Below are 13,884 nucleotides of genomic sequence, written 5' to 3' on the forward strand. Positions count from 1 at the left end.
CGGGTACTGGATGAGGCCTTGCACAAGCAAGAGAAGGAATGTAAGGGCAAACATGGCCTGGGGCACTGAGCAGGGGTTCAGTGGGGATGGGAGGGAGCTACTGATAGGGCAAGTGGGGACAGGAGCCCCAGGGATCTCAAAGCAGGACAGAGGGGGCCCAGAGGCTGGCAGCCTGCCAGGCCTGTGCCGCTGCCCCAGCACCGGCGCAAAGGGTCTGGACAAAGGCCCTGCCACCAGGGACTGGCCTCTGGATGCCCGCTCCCCGAATACTCGCGTTACTGCCGTGGGCCTCTCTCCGCGTTCAGCACAGCCTCCTGTCTGCGTGCACGCTCGCCGCTCGCCGAGGCTGCGCTGGGGCAGCGTTACCTGCTGCTCCTCTTGGCAGCTGCCCCCATTGTCACACTGCGGCTGTGATGTCACACATGCCAGTGTGCATCCAGGCCAGGCCTGCCCCACCCTCCATCTCTACCGCACCTCTGGGAATCCTAATGGCCCCTGGCAAGCAAAGACCTGACATGCAAATACAGCAGACCCATGGGTCACAATGGACACCCTGGCTCTTCCCTTCACAAAACATGTAGGAGGCCTCAAAGCCTTCCTAATCGCAAAATGGGTAACATGACCAATGAATGCTTTGTTCCTGGAAGTCTTCTGCTCAGAGATAGAACTGCTTGCCTTGCTGCTGACATGTGTGCTTTTGGGGTCACTCTTGGAACCTATGTGACACCCCTGGGTGTGTAGTAATGAATGGCCTGGAAGTGACATGGGGCTTCTCCATAGCAGGATCTCTCTTACGGCTGTGCCACGGCCAGAGGACCTTGATTCCCTGGAGACGCTTCGTAAGGATGATGAGCAGCTGTGGGGGAGGTGATTTCCAGCAGGCAATTCTCACTGCCGACACAGCACAATAGCACAGCGTTCTGCATGTACAACAAGTTCATTTCTGCAGTGCCAAAAGCCAGCAGAGCATCTGGGATGGGCACAACCTTCATTGTCACCCCAGTGAACACAAGGAGTCACAGCAGCCGTGGCTCTTGTTTGCTCCCTGCCCAGCCATAGCTGCCAGGGAGTTTTGGAGCCCAGGTGGGATGGCCAGCATGGCATCAGAAGGCAAGGACAACACAGGGCAAAATCATCTTTGAAGCCACCGTGGTCATCAGTGGCTGCTGCACCAGGAAGACAACTGAGAGGAGCAACACGAAGGGATTATTTTGTGTGTTTGTTAAAAAGGCTTGTTAATAACAGTGCCTACTCCCACCCAATCACAAATTCACAACTAGTAGAATTTACAAATGCACTAGTTCTACTCAAGTTCAAGAAGAGCTTGCACAATCCAGATTCTGGAATAGCCCAGTTTATTGAAAAAAATCCAAAGAAGAATGGGGATTCCTGAAGGTACTAACTACAGGCTATTAACATATATCTATAGAAAAAGCAGTAACTAGAGTGTCCGAACACCTATGGTACATTCACTAACTACTGGGTCCTCATATATATATATATATATATATAATAAATGCGCTAATTATGGGAGATTAATAAATATAGTAAGAGCATTAATTACAGAGTACTAATATATACTGCACTAACTAAATGCACTAACTACGGGAGGTTAATATATACAGGGTCTGTCAAGAGGCCCCACAGGCACAGCTCTGTGCACCAAGTTCTCTTTCACTGGCTGTGAATCAGCAGGTGTTCAAACCGGTGCTGCAGGCAATTGTAGTCCTGCACGGCCTTTCTTTGGGTATCTGGGCTTCTGGCCATGTGCTCAAGGAGGTTGGGTGCTACAGCCACCTGGAAGCCGGAGGGCAAGCTGATCTCCATAGGAAAGCTCTCATTGCCGATGACAAAGTGGTGAAGCTGTTTTATCTCCAGTGAGCAGCGGAGGGACTTCAGGATAGCCATCACTCGCTGCCCAAAATCACTCCTGCCCCACCCTGTCACGGGTACGGTGCTCAGGAGGTGTAACACCACTGTCTTCAGGACACAGCTGGAGAAACCTACACCCATCAGGAAGCCCGTGAGGAGCTGCAGGCTGGGAGACCTGTCTGGAAATGTGCCTGAAGAATTTTGCCTCTGCCACGGCGTAAGTCTCCAGCCACGTTGTGCTTGGGATGCCTACTTCTGTAGGCTGGCTGCTCACAAAGACATCTGAGTCTCCTTGCCGCACGGCAAAGAACATCTCAACCGTGAAGCTTTCCTTGTCTCTGCTCAGCTGAAATTTGCAGGAGCGGCTGGAGGGCTGCAACCTTAAACGCCAGTGGCACGATTCAGGCAACAGCAGCCAGGCGACTCTCACAAATCCATAGAACCAGTGGACAGTTTTCTCCACATCTAGATAGCAGCCGGTGCACAGGGTGTGCAGGAGGCTGGGGTCCTGTTTCCTTCTCAGCTCCTCCTCGGGGTGGTGGAGGAAACACAGCATGTCCTCCTCCAGCCTCTCCCTCCTGCAGGTGCACACCCGCTCCACACGGACACAGAAGTTCCTCTGGACCACTCCTGCAGTGTCCAGCTCCAGGTGGAAGGCATGTCCTGGAGGGGGACTCAGGGGAACAAGCAAACGGTGCGCAACATCTTGTGCATGGGGACTGCAGCCTTCAAAGGCGCTGCCCACTCCCATGGCTGGTTGTGGCACCGGGTAGAAACTGTTGGACAAGCCTTCTCCAAAGACGCGGATGAGTTTGTCCACCAGGTCCGCGATCATGGAGAATCCTTTGTCCAGATCCAGAACAGGCAACTCCTGTATGCGCTCCTCTAAAAGGCTTAGCATCATCCTTTGCACATTGATACCATTATCTTCTTCTCCGTTTGCCATCTCCTGCTTGTCATCGACATTGCCCTCTTCCACATTTCCAACAACGTTCCGTCTTTCTTCCTCCTCCACCAAGTTGCTGCTGGACCTCTCCTTGTGGCCACGGTTGTCTGGATCACATTGACTTTTCCCATGTGCAAACCACAGCACCAAGAGAAGCATGAGGATTCCGCTCAGAGCCCAGAACTGCCACCCAGGCAGGGCTCCCCAGGCCCCACCACTCTGCTCCGGCTTCATCGGCTCCAGCTCCTGAATCAGCTGAGTCATCTGCCGCTCCAGATACTCAGCACGCTGCTGCATGCGCTCCAGGGTGGCCTCATCCAGCCCATCTCCGGCCTGCTGCGGGTACTGGATGAGGCCTTGCACAAGCAAGAGAAGGAATGTAAGGGCAAACATGGCCTGGGGCACTGAGCAGGGGTTCAGTGGGGATGGGAGGGAGCTACTGATAGGGCAAGTGGGGACAGGAGCCCCAGGGATCTCAAAGCAGGACAGAGGGGGCCCAGAGGCTGGCAGCCTGCCAGGCCTGTGCCGCTGCCCCAGCACCGGCGCAAAGGGTCTGGACAAAGGCCCTGCCACCAGGGACTGGCCTCTGGATGCCCGCTCCCCGAATACTCGCGTTACTGCCGTGGGCCTCTCTCCGCGTTCAGCACAGCCTCCTGTCTGCGTGCACGCTCGCCGCTCGCCGAGGCTGCGCTGGGGCAGCGTTACCTGCTGCTCCTCTTGGCAGCTGCCCCCATTGTCACACTGCGGCTGTGATGTCACACATGCCAGTGTGCATCCAGGCCAGGCCTGCCCCACCCTCCATCTCTACCGCACCTCTGGGAATCCTAATGGCCCCTGGCAAGCAAAGACCTGACATGCAAATACAGCAGACCCATGGGTCACAATGGACACCCTGGCTCTTCCCTTCACAAAACATGTAGGAGGCCTCAAAGCCTTCCTAATCGCAAAATGGGTAACATGACCAATGAATGCTTTGTTCCTGGAAGTCTTCTGCTCAGAGATAGAACTGCTTGCCTTGCTGCTGACATGTGTGCTTTTGGGGTCACTCTTGGAACCTATGTGACACCCCTGGGTGTGTAGTAATGAATGGCCTGGAAGTGACATGGGGCTTCTCCATAGCAGGATCTCTCTTACGGCTGTGCCACGGCCAGAGGACCTTGATTCCCTGGAGACGCTTCGTAAGGATGATGAGCAGCTGTGGGGGAGGTGATTTCCAGCAGGCAATTCTCACTGCCGACACAGCACAATAGCACAGCGTTCTGCATGTACAACAAGTTCATTTCTGCAGTGCCAAAAGCCAGCAGAGCATCTGGGATGGGCACAACCTTCATTGTCACCCCAGTGAACACAAGGAGTCACAGCAGCCGTGGCTCTTGTTTGCTCCCTGCCCAGCCATAGCTGCCAGGGAGTTTTGGAGCCCAGGTGGGATGGCCAGCATGGCATCAGAAGGCAAGGACAACACAGGGCAAAATCATCTTTGAAGCCACCGTGGTCATCAGTGGCTGCTGCACCAGGAAGACAACTGAGAGGAGCAACACGAAGGGATTATTTTGTGTGTTTGTTAAAAAGGCTTGTTAATAACAGTGCCTACTCCCACCCAATCACAAATTCACAACTAGTAGAATTTACAAATGCACTAGTTCTACTCAAGTTCAAGAAGAGCTTGCACAATCCAGATTCTGGAATAGCCCAGTTTATTGAAAAAAATCCAAAGAAGAATGGGGATTCCTGAAGGTACTAACTACAGGCTATTAACATATATCTATAGAAAAAGCAGTAACTAGAGTGTCCGAACACCTATGGTACATTCACTAACTACTGGGTCCTCATATATATATATATATATATATAATAAATGCGCTAATTATGGGAGATTAATAAATATAGTAAGAGCATTAATTACAGAGTACTAATATATACTGCACTAACTAAATGCACTAACTACGGGAGGTTAATATATACAGGGTCTGTCAAGAGGCCCCACAGGCACAGCTCTGTGCACCAAGTTCTCTTTCACTGGCTGTGAATCAGCAGGTGTTCAAACCGGTGCTGCAGGCAATTGTAGTCCTGCACGGCCTTTCTTTGGGTATCTGGGCTTCTGGCCATGTGCTCAAGGAGGTTGGGTGCTACAGCCACCTGGAAGCCGGAGGGCAAGCTGATCTCCATAGGAAAGCTCTCATTGCCGATGACAAAGTGGTGAAGCTGTTTTATCTCCAGTGAGCAGCGGAGGGACTTCAGGATAGCCATCACTCGCTGCCCAAAATCACTCCTGCCCCACCCTGTCACGGGTACGGTGCTCAGGAGGTGTAACACCACTGTCTTCAGGACACAGCTGGAGAAACCTACACCCATCAGGAAGCCCGTGAGGAGCTGCAGGCTGGGAGACCTGTCTGGAAATGTGCCTGAAGAATTTTGCCTCTGCCACGGCGTAAGTCTCCAGCCACGTTGTGCTTGGGATGCCTACTTCTGTAGGCTGGCTGCTCACAAAGACATCTGAGTCTCCTTGCCGCACGGCAAAGAACATCTCAACCGTGAAGCTTTCCTTGTCTCTGCTCAGCTGAAATTTGCAGGAGCGGCTGGAGGGCTGCAACCTTAAACGCCAGTGGCACGATTCAGGCAACAGCAGCCAGGCGACTCTCACAAATCCATAGAACCAGTGGACAGTTTTCTCCACATCTAGATAGCAGCCGGTGCACAGGGTGTGCAGGAGGCTGGGGTCCTGTTTCCTTCTCAGCTCCTCCTCGGGGTGGTGGAGGAAACACAGCATGTCCTCCTCCAGCCTCTCCCTCCTGCAGGTGCACACCCGCTCCACACGGACACAGAAGTTCCTCTGGACCACTCCTGCAGTGTCCAGCTCCAGGTGGAAGGCATGTCCTGGAGGGGGACTCAGGGGAACAAGCAAACGGTGCGCAACATCTTGTGCATGGGGACTGCAGCCTTCAAAGGCGCTGCCCACTCCCATGGCTGGTTGTGGCACCGGGTAGAAACTGTTGGACAAGCCTTCTCCAAAGACGCGGATGAGTTTGTCCACCAGGTCCGCGATCATGGAGAATCCTTTGTCCAGATCCAGAACAGGCAACTCCTGTATGCGCTCCTCTAAAAGGCTTAGCATCATCCTTTGCACATTGATACCATTATCTTCTTCTCCGTTTGCCATCTCCTGCTTGTCATCGACATTGCCCTCTTCCACATTTCCAACAACGTTCCGTCTTTCTTCCTCCTCCACCAAGTTGCTGCTGGACCTCTCCTTGTGGCCACGGTTGTCTGGATCACATTGACTTTTCCCATGTGCAAACCACAGCACCAAGAGAAGCATGAGGATTCCGCTCAGAGCCCAGAACTGCCACCCAGGCAGGGCTCCCCAGGCCCCACCACTCTGCTCCGGCTTCATCGGCTCCAGCTCCTGAATCAGCTGAGTCATCTGCCGCTCCAGATACTCAGCACGCTGCTGCATGCGCTCCAGGGTGGCCTCATCCAGCCCATCTCCGGCCTGCTGCGGGTACTGGATGAGGCCTTGCACAAGCAAGAGAAGGAATGTAAGGGCAAACATGGCCTGGGGCACTGAGCAGGGGTTCAGTGGGGATGGGAGGGAGCTACTGATAGGGCAAGTGGGGACAGGAGCCCCAGGGATCTCAAAGCAGGACAGAGGGGGCCCAGAGGCTGGCAGCCTGCCAGGCCTGTGCCGCTGCCCCAGCACCGGCGCAAAGGGTCTGGACAAAGGCCCTGCCACCAGGGACTGGCCTCTGGATGCCCGCTCCCCGAATACTCGCGTTACTGCCGTGGGCCTCTCTCCGCGTTCAGCACAGCCTCCTGTCTGCGTGCACGCTCGCCGCTCGCCGAGGCTGCGCTGGGGCAGCGTTACCTGCTGCTCCTCTTGGCAGCTGCCCCCATTGTCACACTGCGGCTGTGATGTCACACATGCCAGTGTGCATCCAGGCCAGGCCTGCCCCACCCTCCATCTCTACCGCACCTCTGGGAATCCTAATGGCCCCTGGCAAGCAAAGACCTGACATGCAAATACAGCAGACCCATGGGTCACAATGGACACCCTGGCTCTTCCCTTCACAAAACATGTAGGAGGCCTCAAAGCCTTCCTAATCGCAAAATGGGTAACATGACCAATGAATGCTTTGTTCCTGGAAGTCTTCTGCTCAGAGATAGAACTGCTTGCCTTGCTGCTGACATGTGTGCTTTTGGGGTCACTCTTGGAACCTATGTGACACCCCTGGGTGTGTAGTAATGAATGGCCTGGAAGTGACATGGGGCTTCTCCATAGCAGGATCTCTCTTACGGCTGTGCCACGGCCAGAGGACCTTGATTCCCTGGAGACGCTTCGTAAGGATGATGAGCAGCTGTGGGGGAGGTGATTTCCAGCAGGCAATTCTCACTGCCGACACAGCACAATAGCACAGCGTTCTGCATGTACAACAAGTTCATTTCTGCAGTGCCAAAAGCCAGCAGAGCATCTGGGATGGGCACAACCTTCATTGTCACCCCAGTGAACACAAGGAGTCACAGCAGCCGTGGCTCTTGTTTGCTCCCTGCCCAGCCATAGCTGCCAGGGAGTTTTGGAGCCCAGGTGGGATGGCCAGCATGGCATCAGAAGGCAAGGACAACACAGGGCAAAATCATCTTTGAAGCCACCGTGGTCATCAGTGGCTGCTGCACCAGGAAGACAACTGAGAGGAGCAACACGAAGGGATTATTTTGTGTGTTTGTTAAAAAGGCTTGTTAATAACAGTGCCTACTCCCACCCAATCACAAATTCACAACTAGTAGAATTTACAAATGCACTAGTTCTACTCAAGTTCAAGAAGAGCTTGCACAATCCAGATTCTGGAATAGCCCAGTTTATTGAAAAAAATCCAAAGAAGAATGGGGATTCCTGAAGGTACTAACTACAGGCTATTAACATATATCTATAGAAAAAGCAGTAACTAGAGTGTCCGAACACCTATGGTACATTCACTAACTACTGGGTCCTCATATATATATATATATATATATAATAAATGCGCTAATTATGGGAGATTAATAAATATAGTAAGAGCATTAATTACAGAGTACTAATATATACTGCACTAACTAAATGCACTAACTACGGGAGGTTAATATATACAGGGTCTGTCAAGAGGCCCCACAGGCACAGCTCTGTGCACCAAGTTCTCTTTCACTGGCTGTGAATCAGCAGGTGTTCAAACCGGTGCTGCAGGCAATTGTAGTCCTGCACGGCCTTTCTTTGGGTATCTGGGCTTCTGGCCATGTGCTCAAGGAGGTTGGGTGCTACAGCCACCTGGAAGCCGGAGGGCAAGCTGATCTCCATAGGAAAGCTCTCATTGCCGATGACAAAGTGGTGAAGCTGTTTTATCTCCAGTGAGCAGCGGAGGGACTTCAGGATAGCCATCACTCGCTGCCCAAAATCACTCCTGCCCCACCCTGTCACGGGTACGGTGCTCAGGAGGTGTAACACCACTGTCTTCAGGACACAGCTGGAGAAACCTACACCCATCAGGAAGCCCGTGAGGAGCTGCAGGCTGGGAGACCTGTCTGGAAATGTGCCTGAAGAATTTTGCCTCTGCCACGGCGTAAGTCTCCAGCCACGTTGTGCTTGGGATGCCTACTTCTGTAGGCTGGCTGCTCACAAAGACATCTGAGTCTCCTTGCCGCACGGCAAAGAACATCTCAACCGTGAAGCTTTCCTTGTCTCTGCTCAGCTGAAATTTGCAGGAGCGGCTGGAGGGCTGCAACCTTAAACGCCAGTGGCACGATTCAGGCAACAGCAGCCAGGCGACTCTCACAAATCCATAGAACCAGTGGACAGTTTTCTCCACATCTAGATAGCAGCCGGTGCACAGGGTGTGCAGGAGGCTGGGGTCCTGTTTCCTTCTCAGCTCCTCCTCGGGGTGGTGGAGGAAACACAGCATGTCCTCCTCCAGCCTCTCCCTCCTGCAGGTGCACACCCGCTCCACACGGACACAGAAGTTCCTCTGGACCACTCCTGCAGTGTCCAGCTCCAGGTGGAAGGCATGTCCTGGAGGGGGACTCAGGGGAACAAGCAAACGGTGCGCAACATCTTGTGCATGGGGACTGCAGCCTTCAAAGGCGCTGCCCACTCCCATGGCTGGTTGTGGCACCGGGTAGAAACTGTTGGACAAGCCTTCTCCAAAGACGCGGATGAGTTTGTCCACCAGGTCCGCGATCATGGAGAATCCTTTGTCCAGATCCAGAACAGGCAACTCCTGTATGCGCTCCTCTAAAAGGCTTAGCATCATCCTTTGCACATTGATACCATTATCTTCTTCTCCGTTTGCCATCTCCTGCTTGTCATCGACATTGCCCTCTTCCACATTTCCAACAACGTTCCGTCTTTCTTCCTCCTCCACCAAGTTGCTGCTGGACCTCTCCTTGTGGCCACGGTTGTCTGGATCACATTGACTTTTCCCATGTGCAAACCACAGCACCAAGAGAAGCATGAGGATTCCGCTCAGAGCCCAGAACTGCCACCCAGGCAGGGCTCCCCAGGCCCCACCACTCTGCTCCGGCTTCATCGGCTCCAGCTCCTGAATCAGCTGAGTCATCTGCCGCTCCAGATACTCAGCACGCTGCTGCATGCGCTCCAGGGTGGCCTCATCCAGCCCATCTCCGGCCTGCTGCGGGTACTGGATGAGGCCTTGCACAAGCAAGAGAAGGAATGTAAGGGCAAACATGGCCTGGGGCACTGAGCAGGGGTTCAGTGGGGATGGGAGGGAGCTACTGATAGGGCAAGTGGGGACAGGAGCCCCAGGGATCTCAAAGCAGGACAGAGGGGGCCCAGAGGCTGGCAGCCTGCCAGGCCTGTGCCGCTGCCCCAGCACCGGCGCAAAGGGTCTGGACAAAGGCCCTGCCACCAGGGACTGGCCTCTGGATGCCCGCTCCCCGAATACTCGCGTTACTGCCGTGGGCCTCTCTCCGCGTTCAGCACAGCCTCCTGTCTGCGTGCACGCTCGCCGCTCGCCGAGGCTGCGCTGGGGCAGCGTTACCTGCTGCTCCTCTTGGCAGCTGCCCCCATTGTCACACTGCGGCTGTGATGTCACACATGCCAGTGCGCATCTTGGCCAGTACTAAATTCTGCTGGATATAATGATCTTAAAAGTCTTTTCCAATCTAAATGATCCTGTGGTTTTCTTCTGTAATATCTCCCTTGCTACTGTACACTCATCAACCACTCCTGGCTACCCAGATCTGCTTTGAACCAAAACCTCTATAGTACAATCTCCTCAAATCTGAACAAAAATATTTTGCTAATGTGTATACATCATACTACCTTTTTTGTATATGCTTGTAGATGTATATAAGCTTTTATGCACATACATAGCACTATCATATGCCATATTCTGAGGAAAAACCTGAGAAAACATGAGGGGTGCAGGAGTCAAAAGGGGTCTTCTTTGGTACTTTCTGCCTTTTCTCATTGTTTTAACCAGCCTTTGATCTTATTCAAAAACTGAATGTCTAATTCTGAATTTCACATGAATTTTCACATCATGTACTCTGGTTAAGCAAGCAATACATCACTTTGATTCCATCATTTGTATGACCATGCATTTTTTTATGTCCCCACGTTTTATACAAATTGTGGTACTGAAAGCAATACTAGACAGGTATTCTCTTTTCAGATTTGATCATCACATTTGTTGTGTCTATTCAGGGAATCTGTTTTATCCACCACGTTAGGTGTTGTTATTGTAACAGTTCCAACCGTGTTCACCACAGCTATTTCTACGGTGCAGAAGAAATCAATAGCATTTTTTTCCATGCATCATGGATTTCTCATCAATACTTATGTACAATAATTAAATGAGCACAGGTTCCACTCATCTGAATAAGCCTGGTAGGTTTATCCCATTTTGGAATCTCTGGAAGTAGCAAACTATGACATTGGGACCTGATTTAATGTTTAAAGATTTCCACCCCCCTTTCTAGAGCATCCCTCCCCTCAGTTCAGCTCTGATGCTAGGGCTGTTCCTTCTGAGCCTTCCACTTCCCCCTCTAGCTCTTGAATTTAATACTCTGTTTAAATTACCTTCCCAACTAAGCAAGCAGTTAAGACATCAAACTTGCTTTACATGGACTTAAGAAAATTGCAAAACTTTATGTCTTGCTCAGGTGATTCATCTATTTGTCTTGTCTAAGGGAATGTGAAATACAGCACCATCAATTATTTGCTGTCTATTGACTGTTAGGTTGTTAGGACTATATCTAAAATACATTATTTGTAGTTTTTAGACTAACAGTTTTCTATCAATTAATCCCTATGCCAACATTTCACAATATCTGAATTTATTCCAGCTCAGCAGCTAATTCAAGTCTGTTGGCATTATTTTGGATGGAGCATTTGATGGAGAAATCTGATGTCATTTGTTGTGAACAAGAGGCCTGTTTTCATTATGACTCAATACCTGTGTTAAATACTTGGATTACACATACACACTGCTTAAACTCAATAGCTGTGTTACCCATATTACGTAGGTAATGATTAGTTAGTCACTAACCAGGCCTCAAATGGTTAGCCATGGCAATTAGTCTATAAATCATCAATACAAAAAAAAAAGGTCTCTCCCACATATTTTAATGCTTTCTTATGTTTGTTTGTTTAATTACTTTTTCTGCTTACAGTTTTCCTAGCTACAGTGGGCATGGAGATGGATTATGAATCCCTTTCATCCTATTTACAGCAGCAACAGCATCTCAGATTCTGCCCTGGCTTGCTGCCAGATGCAAGCAATACATTTCCTCTAGTTGCAAGCTATAAAATTATTCTGTCTTTGTCATTCCCTGGATCTTTTTGAAGGACATCAATGATTCTCTGCCAGTGTTGCTGTGATGAATTATATGCTTTTGCTGTTTAGCACAAGGGTGAGCTCCACAAAGCCACAGAGGATGAATTTAAAAAAGATCCACATGAGTTTTTATTGTTTATTGAAACCAATTTCATAATAGCAATGTGAATACAGCATAAGTATTAAGTGCAATTAGGGAGACAACTGAAATTAGGAAATTCAAAGACATTGTTGGAGCTTTTTGCATGCTTCATGCCTGTTTTCTTGCATATTAGGATCAAAAAAGGACTTGGGAGACTCCATGTCAGGTTTATGCCACACAGCTACTTCTGTGCTTCTGAAATACCAGATACATATCCTCTCCTTTTACAGGAGTTTATGCTGACATGTTCCTGATTGCATTCTAGCCTACTCACTAAATTACATTTTCCAGTAATTTAATTAAACATATTCAGAGTTCTTGTGCAGAATACACATAATTTTTGAGGATCTCTTAAGTCTTCCATAATCATGTTTGGTTTTTTTCCTTTTTCCTTCTAAAATTTATAGTTAGGGAAGAGGGATGGCAATATTTTAATTTCAAGTGCATTAAAACTGTATTTTCCTCACATATTTCCTTATTTTTATTGTGAAGTGACAGGTTGTGCCTGAAAATATTGCCTTGGTTAACAAAAACTGATAAAATCAAAACTTTGTCCTGTTCCTCCATTTTTATTATATTCATTTAATGGTCACTGAGTATTTATTTTGAACATTCAGAATTGTGGAGACATACTTCTGCCAAGAGTAAATATGTCTCTCTCTCAAGAATGTCCCATTTATATTTTCCCATGAAGGCAGGTTATAATGTTCGTCTGAAATGTTCTACTTTATCCTGCTCCACCCAAATTCTTGTGTCACTTTCATCACTGTGCTAACATAACATACTCCAGCAAGTGAAAGAAGCAAGACCTCCTGTTTCCTTTTCCTTTCCCCTCTCCACAAAGAAATTTGCTTAACTACATTTTTAATGAAGATTAGCATTAGGAAAAAAAAATAGCAGTAACTTGGAGTAATAAAAGCCAATGTTTAGAAACCCTCTTACTTTTTTGTGGAATAAACCACAACAGCCTCATTACATTGGGCCTGCCTTTGAATCCAAGCCTTTTTACCAGCTTTCTGCAATGCTTTCATCCTTTTGTCAGTACAATCCATTCCTGCTCCCCCCTTTTGCTCTCATGCCTGGTCTGTCATTATCCCCAGGTGCCACCCTGACCCAAAGCCTTGTGTTCAAATGGGCAATGCCAGAACGTGCCCAAGGCTCCCCAAAGGCTTCCTTGGTCCCACTGCCTAGAGGGGACACAATGGGTCTCAGCACTGTGGTGGGCTGCTCTTCTACCCCTGTGCTCCTGGGCAGCTCTCTGAACAAAATCACAGAAATAATTAGGTTGGGAAAGACCTCTGAGATCATCAAGTCCAACCTATGACTGAACAACACCATGTTAATTAGACCATGGCACTAAGTGCCACATCCAGTCTGTCCTTAAACACCCCAGGGATAGTGACACTACCACTTCCCTGGGCAGCCCATTCCAATGTCCAATCTCCCTTTCTGTGAAGAAATGCCTCCTAATGTCCAACCTAAACCTCCCCCGGAGCAGCTTGAAGGAAGCTATGTCCTCTTGTTCAGTCATTACCTGCCTGGAAGGAAAGGCTGACGCCCAACCTGGCTACAACCTCCTTCCAGGGAGTTGTAGAGAGCCAAAAAGCCTCCCCTGAGACCCCTCCTTTCCAGGCTAAACACCTTCAGCTCCCTCAGCTGTGCTCGAGAGCCTTCACCAGCTTCACTGCCCTTCTCTGGACTACTCCAGCAGTTCGATGTCCTTCTTGTAGTGAGGGACCCAGAACTGGACACAGCACCGAGGTGTGGCCTCACCAGTGCCGAGTGCTCACAATCACTGCCCTGGTCCTGCTGGCCACACTATTGCTGATACAGGGCAGGTGCCTCTTGGCCACCTGGGCACACTCTGGCTCATGTTTACCCGGCTATCAACCAGCACCCCCGTGCTTTTCCATGGGCTGCTCGCCTTCGATGTCACAGGGGCGCCCAACAGAACCAAGATGGTGAGGGCAGGCCAGGGCGCGGTTTCGGGGCCCGCCGCTCTCGGAGCACAGCCCCGGGAAGGCGGCCCTGTCTCCCCTCGGGCCGCTGCTCGGCGGAGCTCGGCGGAGCTCACCCGGCCCCGGGCCCGGCCCGCAGCGCCCCCT

Source organism: Ammospiza caudacuta, chromosome 3, assembly GCF_027887145.1.
Source record: "Ammospiza caudacuta isolate bAmmCau1 chromosome 3, bAmmCau1.pri, whole genome shotgun sequence".
In the NCBI taxonomy this organism is placed as follows: Eukaryota; Metazoa; Chordata; class Aves; order Passeriformes; family Passerellidae; genus Ammospiza; species Ammospiza caudacuta.